This window comes from Gorilla gorilla, chromosome 8, assembly GCF_029281585.2.
Source record: "Gorilla gorilla gorilla isolate KB3781 chromosome 8, NHGRI_mGorGor1-v2.1_pri, whole genome shotgun sequence".
In the NCBI taxonomy this organism is placed as follows: domain Eukaryota; kingdom Metazoa; phylum Chordata; class Mammalia; order Primates; family Hominidae; genus Gorilla; species Gorilla gorilla.
In genome coordinates this window covers 70,980,429-70,992,093 of record NC_073232.2, presented here as the reverse complement: position 1 = coordinate 70,992,093, position 11,665 = coordinate 70,980,429, and the positions used below count along the sequence as shown (strand labels likewise).

The following is an 11,665-nucleotide window of genomic DNA, read 5'->3' as shown; positions in this document are numbered from 1 at the left end:
TTGTCTAGGTTTTCTTCTGGAGTTTTTATGGTTTTAGGTCTTATGCTTAAGTCTTTAATCCATCTTGAGTTAATTTTTGTATAGGGTGTAAGGAAGGGGTCCAGTTACAGCTTTCTGCCTATGACTAGCCAATTTTCTCAACACCATTTATTAAATAGGGAATCCTTTCCCCATTGCTTGTTTTTGTCAGGTTTGTCAAAGATCAGATGGTTGTAGATGGGTGGTGTTATTTCTGAGGCCTCTGTTCTCTTCTATTGGTCTATATATCTGTTTTGGTACCAGTACCATGCTGTTTTGGTTACTGTAGCCTTGTAGCATAGATTGAAGTCAGGTAGCGTGATGCCTCCAGCTTTGTTCTTTTTGCTTAGGATTGTCTTGGCTATGCGGGCTGTCTTTTGGTTCCATATGAAATTTAAAGTAGTTTTTTCCAATTCGATGAAGAAAGTCAATGGTAACTTGATGGGATAGCATTGAATCTATAAATTACTTTCGGCAGTATGGCCATTTTCACAATATTGATTCTTTCTATCCATGAGCATGGAATGTTTTTCCGTTTGTTTGTGTCCTGTCTTATTTCCTTGGGCAGTGGTTTGTAGTTCTCCTTGAAGAGTCCTTCACATCTCTCATAAGTTGTATTCCTAGGTATTCTATTCCCTTTGTAGCAATTGTGAATGGGAGTTCACTCATGATTTGGCACTCTGTTTGTCTGTTATTGGTGTATAGGAAAGCTTGTGATTTTTGTACATTGATTTTGTATCCTGAAACTTTGCTGAAGTTGCTTATCAACCTAAGGAGATTTTGGGCTGAGATGATGGGGTTTTCTAAATATACAATCATGTCATCTGCAAAGAGAGACAATTTGACTTCCTCATTTCCTAATTGAATACCCTTTATTTCTTTCTCTCGCCTCATTGCCCTGGCCAGAACTTCCAATACTACGTTGAATAGGAGTGGTGAGAGAGGGCATCATTGTCTTGTGCCAGTTTTCGAAGGGAATGCTTCCAGTTTTTGCCCATTCAGTATGATATTGGCTGTGGGTTTGTCACAAATAGCTCTTATTATTTTGAGATACATTCCATCAGTACCTAGTTTCTTGAGCGTTTTTAGCATGAAGGGCTGTTGAATTTTTTCAAAGGCCTTTACTTCATCTACTGAGATAATCTTGTGGCTTTTGTCATTGGTTCTGTTTACGTGATAAATTACATTGATTGATTTGTGTATGTTGACCCAGCCTTGCATCCCAGGGATGAAGCCGATTTGATTGCGATGGATAAGTTTTTGATGTGTTGCTGGATTCAGTTTGCCAGTATTTCGTTTAGGATTTTCACATACATGTTTGTCAGGGATATTGGCCTGAAATTTTGTTGTTGTTGTGTCTTTGCCAGGTTTTGGTATCAGGATGATGCTAGCCTCATAAAATGAGTTAGGGAGGATTTCCTCTTTTTCTATTGTTTGGAATAGTTTCAGAAGGAATGGTACCATCTCCTCTTTGTACCTCTGGTAGAATTTGGCTGTGAATCCATCTGGTCCTGGACTTTTTTGGTTGGTAGGCTATTAATTACTGCCTCAATTTCAGAACTTGTTATTGGTCTATTTAGGGATTTGACTTCTTCCTGGTTTAGTCTTAGGAGGTTGTATGTGTCCAGGAATTTATCTATATCTTCTAAATTTTCTAGTTTATTTGTGTAGAGGTGTTTATAGTATTCTCTGATGGTAGTTTGTATTTCTGTGGGATCAGTGGTGATATCCCCTTTATTTTTTTTTAATTGCCTCAATTTGATTCTTCTTTTTTCTTCTTTGTTAGTCTGGCTAGTGGCCTATGTATTTTGTTGATCTTTTAAAAAAAACCATCTCCTGGATTCACTGATTTTTTGAAGGGTTTTTCTTGTCTCTATCTCCTTCAGTTCTGCTCTGATCTTAGTTATTTCTTGTCTTTTGCTAGCTTTTGAATTTGTTTGCTCTTGCTTCTCCAGTTCTTTTAATTGTGATTTAGGATGTCGATTTTAGATCTTTCCTGCTTTCTCTTGTGGGAATTTCTGCTATAAATTTCCCTCTACACACTGCTCTGAATGTGTCCCAGAGATTCTGGTACATTGTGTCTTTGTTCTCATTGGTTTCAAAGAACATCTTTATTTCTGCTTTAATTTCATTATTTACCCAGTAGTCATTCAGGAGCATGTTGTTCAGTTTCCATGTAATTGTGCAGTTTTGAGTGAGTTTCTTAATCCTGAGTTCTAATTTAGTGCGCTGTGGTCTGAGGGAACATTTGTTATGATTTCTCTTCTTTTGCATTTGCTGAGGAGTGTTTCACTTCCAATTAGGTGGTCAATTTTAGAATAAGTGCAATGTGGTGCTGAGAAGAATGTATATTCTGTTGATTTGGGGTGTAGAGTTCTGTAGATGTCTATTAGGTCCACTTGGTCCAGAGCTGAGCTCAAGTCCTGGATATCCTTGTTAATTTTCTGTCTCGTTGATCTGTCTGATATTGATAGGGGGGTGTTAAAGCCTCCCACTATTATTGTGTGGGAGTCTAATTCTCTTTTTAGCTCTCTAAGAACTCGCTTTATGTATCTGGGTGCTCCTGTATTGGGTGCATATATATTTACGATAGTTAGCGCTTCTTGTTGCATTGATCCCTTTACCATTATGTAATGCCCTTCTTTGTCTCTTTTGATCTTTGTTGGTTGAAAGTCTGTTTTATCAGAGACCAGGATTGCAACGCCTGCTTTTTTTTGCTTTCCATTTGCTTGGTAGATCTTCCTCCATCCCTTTATTTTGAGCCTATGTGTGTCTTTACATGACAGATGGGTCTCCTGAATACAGCACACTGCTGGGTCTTGACTCTTTATCCAATTTGCCAGTCTGTGTCTTTCAACTGGGGCATTTAGCCTGTTTACATTTAAGTTTGATATTTTTATGTGTGAATTTGATCCTGTCATTATGATGCTAGCTGGTTATTTTGCCCATTCGTTGATGCAGTTTCTTCATAGTGTCAATGGTCTTTACAATTTGGTTAGTTTTTGCAGGGGCTGGTGCTGGTTGTTCCTTTCCATGTTTAGTGCTTCCTTCAGGAGCTCTCATAAGGCAGGCCTCGTGGTGACAAAATCTCTCAGCATTTGCTTGTCTGTAAAGGATTTTATTTCTCCTTCATTTATGAAACTGAGTTTGGCTGGATATGAAATTTTAGGTTGAAAATTATTCAGCAAATGTTAAATATTGGCCCCCACTTTCTTCTGGCTTGTAGGGTTTCTGCAGAGAGATCTGCTGTTAGTCTGATGGGTTTCCCTTTGTGGGTAACCTGACCTTTCTCTCTGCCAGCCCTTATCATTTTTTCCTTCATTTCAACCTTGGTTAATCTAATGATTATGTGTCTTGGGGGTTGCTCTTCTCAAGGAGTATCTTTGTGGTGTTCTCTGTATTTCCTGAATTTGAATGTTGGCCTGTCTTGCTAGGTTGGGGAAGTTCTCCTGGATAATATTCTAAAGAGTTTTTTCCAACTTGGTTCCACTCTCGCCATCACTTTCAGGTACACCAATCAAACGTAGATTTGGTCTTTTCACAAGGTCCCGTATTTCTTAAAGGTTTTGTTAGTTTCTTTTCACTCTTTTTTCTCCAGTGTTGTCTTCTCGCTTCATTTCATTGTGTTGATCTTCAATCTCTGATATTCTTTCTTCCGCTTGATTGATTCGGCTCTTGATACTTGTGTATACTTCACGAAGTTCTTGTGCTGTGTTTTTCAGCTCCACCAGGTCATTTATGCTCTTCTCTAAATTGGTTATTCTAATTAGCAATTGCTCTAACCTTTTTTCAAGGTTCTTAGCTTCCTTGCATTGTGTTAGAACATGTTCATTTAGCTCAGAAGAGTTTGTTATTACCCACCTTCTGAAGCCCACTTCTGTCAATTCGTCAAACTCATTCTCCATCCAGTTTTGTTCTCTTGCTGGTGAGGAGTTGTGATCCTTTGGAGAAGAAGAGGCGTTCTGGTTTTTGGAATTTTCAGTCTTTTTGTGCTGGTTTCTCCCCATCTTCATGGATTTATATATCTTTGGTCTTTGATGTTGGTGATCTTCAGATGGGGTCTCTGAGTGGACATCCTTTTTGTTGATGTTGATACTATTCCTTTCTGTTTGTTAGTTTTCCTTCTAACTGTCAGGCCCCTCTGCTGCAGGTCTGCTGGAGTTTGCTGGAGGTCCACTCCAGACCCTGTTTGCCTGGGTATCACCAGCAGATGCTGCAGAACAGCAAAGATTGCTGCCTGTTCCTTCCCCTGGAAGCTCTGCCAGCAAGAGCTCTCCTGTATGAGGTGTCTGTTGGCCGCTATTGGGAGATGTCTCCCAGTTAGGATACATGCGGGTAAGGGACCCACTTGAGGAGGCAGTCTGTCCCTTATCAGAGCTTGAATGCTGTGCTGGGAGACCTGCTGCTCTCTTCAGAGCTGTCAGGCAGGGACGTTTAAGTCTGCTGAAGCTGTGCCCACAGCCACCCCTTCCCCCAGGTGCTCTGTCCCAGGGAGATGGGGGTTTTATCCATAAGTCCCTGACTGGGGCAGCTGCCTTTTTTTCAGGGATGTTCTGCCCAGAGAGGAGAAATCTAGAAAGGCAGTCTGGCTGCAGCGGCCTTGCTGAATTGTGGTGGGGTCCGCCTAGCTCAAACTTCCTGGCAGTGTTGTTTACACTGTGAGGGTAAAACTGCCTACTCAAGCCTCGGCAAAGCGGATGGTCCTTCCCCCACCAAGTTCAAGCATCCTAGATCAATGTCAGACTGCTGTGCTGGCAATGAGAATTTCACTGGATCTTAGCTTTCTGGACTCCACGGGGTTGGGACCCAGTGAGCCAGACCACTTGGCTCCTTGGCTTCAGCCCCCTTTCCAGGGGAGTGAACGGTTCTGTCTCACTGGTGTTCCAGGTGCCACTGGGGTACGAATAAAAAAAAAAAGAAACTCTTGCAGCTTGCTCAGTGTCTGCCCAAATGGCTGCCCAGTTTGTGCTCAAAACCCAGGGCCCTGGTGGCATAGGCACCACAGGGAATTTCCTGGTCTGCTGGTTACGAGGACTGTGGGAAAAGTGCAGTATCTGGGCCATAGTGCACCATTCCTCCTGGTACATTCTCTCAGGGCTTCCCTTGGCTAGGGGAGGGAAATCCCCCAACCCCTTGTGCTTCCCGGGTGAGACGACACCCCATCCTGCTTTGGCTCACACTCCGTGGGCTGTACCCACACTCTCCAACCAGTCCCAATTAGATGAACTGCATACCTCAGTTGGAGATGCAGAAATCACCTGCTTTCTGTGTCAATTTCACTGGGAGCTGCAGACCAGAGCTGTTCCTATTCAGCCATCTTGCCAGTGACTCCCCACATTTTCTTTATCCAGTCTATCATTGTGAGCATTTGGATTGATTCCATGTCTTTGCTATTGTGAATGGTGCTGCAGTGAACATACATGTGCATGTGTCTTTATAATAGAATGATTTATATTTCTTTGGTATATATCCAGTAATGAGATTGCTGGGTCAAATGATATTTCTGGTTCTAAATTTTTGAGGAATTGCCACACTGTCTTCCACAATGGTTGAACTAATTTACATTCCCATCAACAGTGTAAAAGTATTCCTATTTCTTTGCAACCTTGCCAGCACCTGTTGTTTCTTTTTTTTTTTTTTTTTTTTTTTGAGACAGAGTCTCACTCTGTCACCCAGGCTGGAGTGCAGTGGTGCGATCTCGGCTCACTGCAAGCTCTGCCTCCTGGGTTCATGCCATTCTCCTGCCCCAGCCTCCCCTCCCGAGTAACTGGGACTACAGGCACCCACTACCACGCCCAGCTAATTTTTTGTATTTTTAGTAGAGATGGGGTTTCACCGTGTTGGCCAGGATGGTCTTGATCTCCTGACCTTGTGATCTGCCTGCCTCGGCCTCCCAAAGTGATCTGTTGTTTCTTGACTTTTTAATAATCACCATTCTGACTGGCATGAGATGGTATCTCATTGTGGTTTTAATTTGCATTTCTCTAATGACCAGTAATTTTGAGCTTTTTTCATATTTGGCCACATGTATGTCTTTTTTTGAGATGTGTCTGTTCACATCCTTTGCCCACTTTTTAATGTGTTTGTTTTTGTTTTCTTGTAAATTTGCTTAAGTTCCTTGTAGATTCTGAATATTAGACCTCTGTCTGATGGAGAGATTGCAAAAATTTTCTCCCATTCTGTAGGTTGTCTACTCACTCTGATGATAGTTTCTTTTGCTGTGCAGAAGCTCTTTAGTTTAATTAGATCCCATTTGTCAACTTTTGCTTTTGTTCCAATTGCTTTGGCGATTTCATTATAAAATCTTTGCACATGCCTCTGTCCTGACTGGTATTGCCTAGATTTTCTTCTAGGGTTTTTATAGTTTTGGGTTTTACATTTAAGTCTTTTATCCATCTTGAGTTGATTTTTGTTTAAGGTGTAAAGAAGGGATCCAGTTTCAATTTTCTTCATATGGCTAGCCAGTTTTCGCAGAACCATTTATTAAATAGGGAATCCTTTCCCTATTGCTCTTTTTTTGTCAGATTTGTCAAAGATCAGATGGTTGAAGATGTTCAGTTTTATTTCTGAGTTCCCTATTCTGTTCTATTGGTCTATGTGTCTGTTTTTGTGCCAGTACCATGCTCTTTTAGTTACGGTAGCCTTGTAGTATAGTTTGAAATCTGGTAGAGTGATGCCTCCAGCTTTGTTCTTTTTGCTTAAGATTGTCTTGGCTCTTTTTTGGTTCCATGTGAATTTTAAAATAGTTTTCTTTTAATTCTATGAAGAATGTCAATGGCAGTTTAATAGTAATAGCATTGGATCTATAAATTGTTTTGGGCAGTATGGCCATTTTCATGATATTGATTCTTCCTAACCATGAGCATGGAATGTTTTTCCATCTGCTTGTGCCTCTCTGATTTCCTTGAACAGTGGTTTGTAGTTCTCCTTGAAGAAGTTCTTCACTTCCCTTGTTAGCTGTGTTCCTAGATATTTTGTTTTCTTTGTGGCAATTGTGAATTCCCATTCACATAATTTGGCTCTCTGCTTGTCTGTTATTGGTATATAGGAATGCTTGATATTTTTGCCCATTAATTTTGTATCCTGAGACTTTGCTGAAGTTGCTTATCAGCCTAAGAAGCTTTTGGGCTGAGTCAATGAGGTTTTCTAGATGCAGGATCATGTCATCTGCAAACAAAGACAATTTGACTTCCTATCTTCCTATTTGAATACCCTTTGTTTCTTTCGCTTGCCTGATTGCCCTGGTTGGAACTGCCAACACTATGTTGATTTGGAGTGGTGACAGAGGGCATCCATGTCTCCTGCCAGTTTTCAAGGGAGAATGCTTCCTGCTTTTGCCCATTCAGTATGATATTGGCTGTGAGTTTGTCATAAAGGCTCTTATTATTTTGAGGTATGTTCCTTCAATACCTAGTTTATTCAGAGTTTTTAACATGAAGGTAATTTGAATTTTATTGAAGGTCTCTTCTGCATCTATTGAGATAATCATGGTTTTTGTCTTTAATTCTCTTTATGTGATGAATTACATTTATTGATTTGTGTGTGTTGAACCAGAGTAAGGCTGCTTTCTACAGGGGTATTGGTTAATGATTTTGAAACTACAACGCAGGGATAATGGAATCAAATAATTGATGGATGCAGGATGATGGAAGCCAATTTTCTCACTGTTGGAGGAGGAGGTTGAGGAAGCTTAGAGTGATCATGTGGTCCTGGATTAGAGTTGGATATTTTAGTATTAACTCCTATTTAGCTTTAATATAGATAGCAATGAGTCCCTAGGGGAATATTTATAGATATGAGTATAGTCATGGGTTAGGACACTCAAATATCTCTCCTTGCTATGTTGGTTAGCAGGGCTTGGAAGCAATGGAATCCCGGAAGTATGGAACACACACATCACCCAGATCCTGACTTCTAATACCAGTCTCTAAAGAAAGGAACAAGACCTCCTGGCAGATACTGTGGATTCTAGGGCTGGGCAGGGCATATAGGAGAAGAGCCTGGCATGTCTCATAGTGCCAGAATGTAAGTACATAGCACACACACAAGCGCACAAACACTCAACAACGGGGTGTATCAAAGTGACACAGGAGCCGACTGAAAGAGCTCCTAGTGGCCACAGGTGGAATAATTTGAGTAACAAAATTAATAAAGTAGTACTAGACTATGACCTAATGTATATAATAAATATGCATGAGATCATATTGGTATCAACATATGATTGAATATATAACTAAAAATAAGGGAGAGCAAACAAACCTCTCATGCAGAAGAATTTAAAATAATTTATGTAGATACCCCTATCTCAAGGAGGTAGAATATAACTCCCCCTCGCCTAAGTGTGGGCTGCATACGTGACTTACCTCCAAAGAGTACTGGATGGGAAATGGGAAAAAGAGTAACTTTACAGTAGAGAAACCAGACAGACCCCCTCAGCCAGGTGAGCAAGGCAGACAAAGGTAAGTTATGTCGGTGGCATGTGCCTTTACCTCAGTGGTTTTTCCCTCAAACCCTGCAACTCCAGTCTAATCATGGGGAAAATACCAGGCAAAGTCCACCTGATGGACCTTCTACAAAATAGCTGACAAGTCTTCCCCAAAACTCCCCAAACCGTCAAAGTCATTTAAACAAGGTCATCCTGACAAAGTCTGAGAACTTGTCACAGCCATAGAGGAGCTGAAGGACACACAACGACTAAATGTTATGTGGTGTCCAGGATGGGATTCCAGTACAGAAAAAGGATATGTGGTAAGACCTGAGGAAGTATCCATAAAGTATGGATTTTAGCTAATAATAATCAATAGTGGCTTCTTGGTTGTGACAGATGACCCCTACCCATATAACATATGAACACTAGGAGAAACTGAGTGTCGGGTATGTGTGGACCTCTTGTACTACTATCTTCACAATTTTCTATGAATCCAAACCTATTCTAAAAATCAAGGTTTATTTTTGAAAAAGTCAATCGAGATTATGCAAGTGAAGGGAAGGGAGCGGGAATAAAATGAAGGCAGAAGATCTGTGCATGCAAAGCCCTAGCTGGGAGAGATGGGAGAGGAGGAGAGAAAGAATGACTGGCCCGTAGAAGTTCTTCAAAAACATGGGTTTAGGAACTGTTAGAGGCTGATTTCAACATTACTTAGTGCTACTGCTCTTTAAAATGCTAATTATTTTCCATTACCTTTGCTTTTAGTGGACATTTTCCCTACTATGAAGCACAAGCAAGCAAAATTGTGTTTTCAACAGGCAATATCTGTGCATTGCCTCTTGTTGAGGGCACCCAAAACTACGTTGAACCAGCAGAGGGAAGATGTCAGGGAAAGGCCGTGTCCTGGTGGAGGATGAGGTGGGTGACCCCAGATGTCAGGGGAAGGCCGTGTCCTGGTGGAGGATGAGGTGGGTGACCCCAGATGTCAGAGGACAGGAGGCAGAGCAAATCCACCAAACCTGCTGAGAGGGACCACCCATTCTGCCCCGCTGTCTCCTGCAGCCAGGGCCAGATGGCGGAGGCTGTGCTTTCTTCCTCTGGTGAGTCATAGAGGCCACTAGCGTCCTGAAAGGGAGGCCACCAAGGTCTGGGCTTCTGCCATCTAGCCAGACTGTGACTTCCTGGAAATCAGCCACTGCAGAGCTCTAGTTTTGGGTGGCCATGGTTGCGGGTCTGTGGGCTGCTGCTGATGCTCCAGCCTATGGCCACAGTGAACACCCAGGTCCCAGCCAACTGCCTCCCAGAGGACTGCTGGATGGAGGCGGCTGCACATTCTCTCCTGCTCCTGCAAAGCAACCCAACTCCCATGCCCCATATCCTGAAACAAAGACCATGTGCTCTACAGTGTGGACAAGCATGTCAGTTCAGCATGAAAGGAGAGGTGGTCCAATGACGTAGTCACATGACAGCCCACAACCCCGCCGCCCCCGTGGCCCTGCTCTCATCTTGGCCTCAATGGTTCACAGACATCCCAGGCCCAGCTGGTAAAGGCTGGCGTTCATCATCGCACTTTTCTCAGATTCTTGGCTTCAGTTCCCTAGCAGAGACCTTGGCCTTTACCACAGTTTAAAGATGTGCCTTTTAAGGATTGAATCAGTTTCAATTTTCAGCAGCTGCTTTAAAACAGCTTAGGCTAATTATTGTGTGATCATAAAAAAAATCACCTATGGAGCTTGTTAAATTTACAGATGTTCCTGAGTCCCATCCCAAAGGAGAGTCCTGGGGATAAGTATTTTTAATATGCTTCCTGGGATGCAGATCTAAGTGCCTAGGAAATGATGTAGAAAGTTCGAGCATGGTTTTTTTCTAAGTTCTAGTTCTGCACTTCTTAAAAAAATTAGAAAGGGGAGGAAAGGGAGGTTGAAAATCTGAAACCAAGTGTTACAAAATGTCAGTTAGCAGAAACCTAAGAGACCAAATTCTCCAATCCTTTCTTTTCACAGGAACAGAGCTGGGACCAGCGAGGTGAAGGGTCTCACTGAGGTCATTCAACTACAAATGCCAGAGCAGGAGTGGAGGCCAAGTCCCCAGGCTCCAATTCATGACCTCAAAGTGAAAAGATCTCCTGAGACAGATAACAGTTCTCATTTAAGGAAGAATTAAAAATAAAACCTCTCAGTGCTTTAAGACTGTGTTTCCACTAGGCAGTTTATTGTACCCTGTAGATCTGCAAACACTCCCAAAGATGCCTAAACAAAGGCTGCAGTCATCACTCTGTTGGCTGGGCTGACTTGCTTTCTCCTTCTCCAAACTCTCCTTTGTTCCAAACCTCTTCACCCCACCCACCCATTAGTTGTCCTCCCAAGTCCTTTTTGAGCTTGGTCCCAGCCTCATGCTCTCTCCCCAGTCCCCAATCCAAGATGACTCTGGAGTTCGTAGCCTCAGCTTGCTGTCCCTGGACAGAGCCTGGGACACCTGACGAACCAGTAGGACCAAGGAGTGGGGTTCTGCTCTGTGGGGATCCAGGAGAGTTGCCTCTGATCTCTAAGGGAGCACTGCTTTCCAAACAGAGGCAAGTCACAGAGCTCTCTCCGAAGCTATCAGGCTCACCCTTAGGGTCAGCTTAGAGGGAGGCTAAGATTATAGGGGGTTGACTGGTCACTGAACACCTCTGATGTCTCTCTCTATCCCTGCAACCATCCTAGTAATGACAGAAGAGCATGGAGGTACTGTTTTTGAATAGTTACTATGTGTCACCCACTGGGTTGTTTGGTTTTATTTATTATTTCCAATTCTCACAACAGCCTCACGAGACAATGGTGTTCAGAGAGGTTAAGTAGCTGGCCCCAGTCTCACAGCCTGCAAGATTTGCTGCCAGGACTGGAATATGAGAGCAAAGCTTTGGCTTCTTCACAGTGAAGCTCACTCTCATCTGCAAACTGGAAAGCACATTGTTCAACTCCTAACACACTCTCTAGGAACATTTTTGGTTCCATGCCCATCCTGGAGGTTTTCTCTAGAAATAGTAGTTCTAGATGACATTCCAATGTCTCGTGATTGCTCAATACCCAAGCCATAAAGAACAAGGGAGAACCATGCATGTTTCCCTCAATTACTTCATAACTTTATGATTACCTGGGGTCAAGAGAATGGTGGGAGGAGCTGAGGCTACAGGGACTCACAGGTCCTCTTGGTCTGTTCTCAGGAGAGGAGCAGGCT

General features: G+C 42.5%; 1 long non-coding RNA gene across 1 annotated transcript; it reads left to right on the top strand.

The window, feature by feature from the left end:
• The first annotated feature begins 7,869 nt into the window (after window positions 1–7,869).
• Window positions 7,870–10,672, top strand: LOC129524840 (uncharacterized). The gene is made up of 3 exons (XR_008668761.2): window positions 7,870–8,043; window positions 9,212–9,364; window positions 10,450–10,672. It is a non-coding gene; the product is annotated as an uncharacterized lncRNA (long non-coding RNA).
• The last annotated feature ends 993 nt before the right edge of the window (window positions 10,673–11,665 follow it).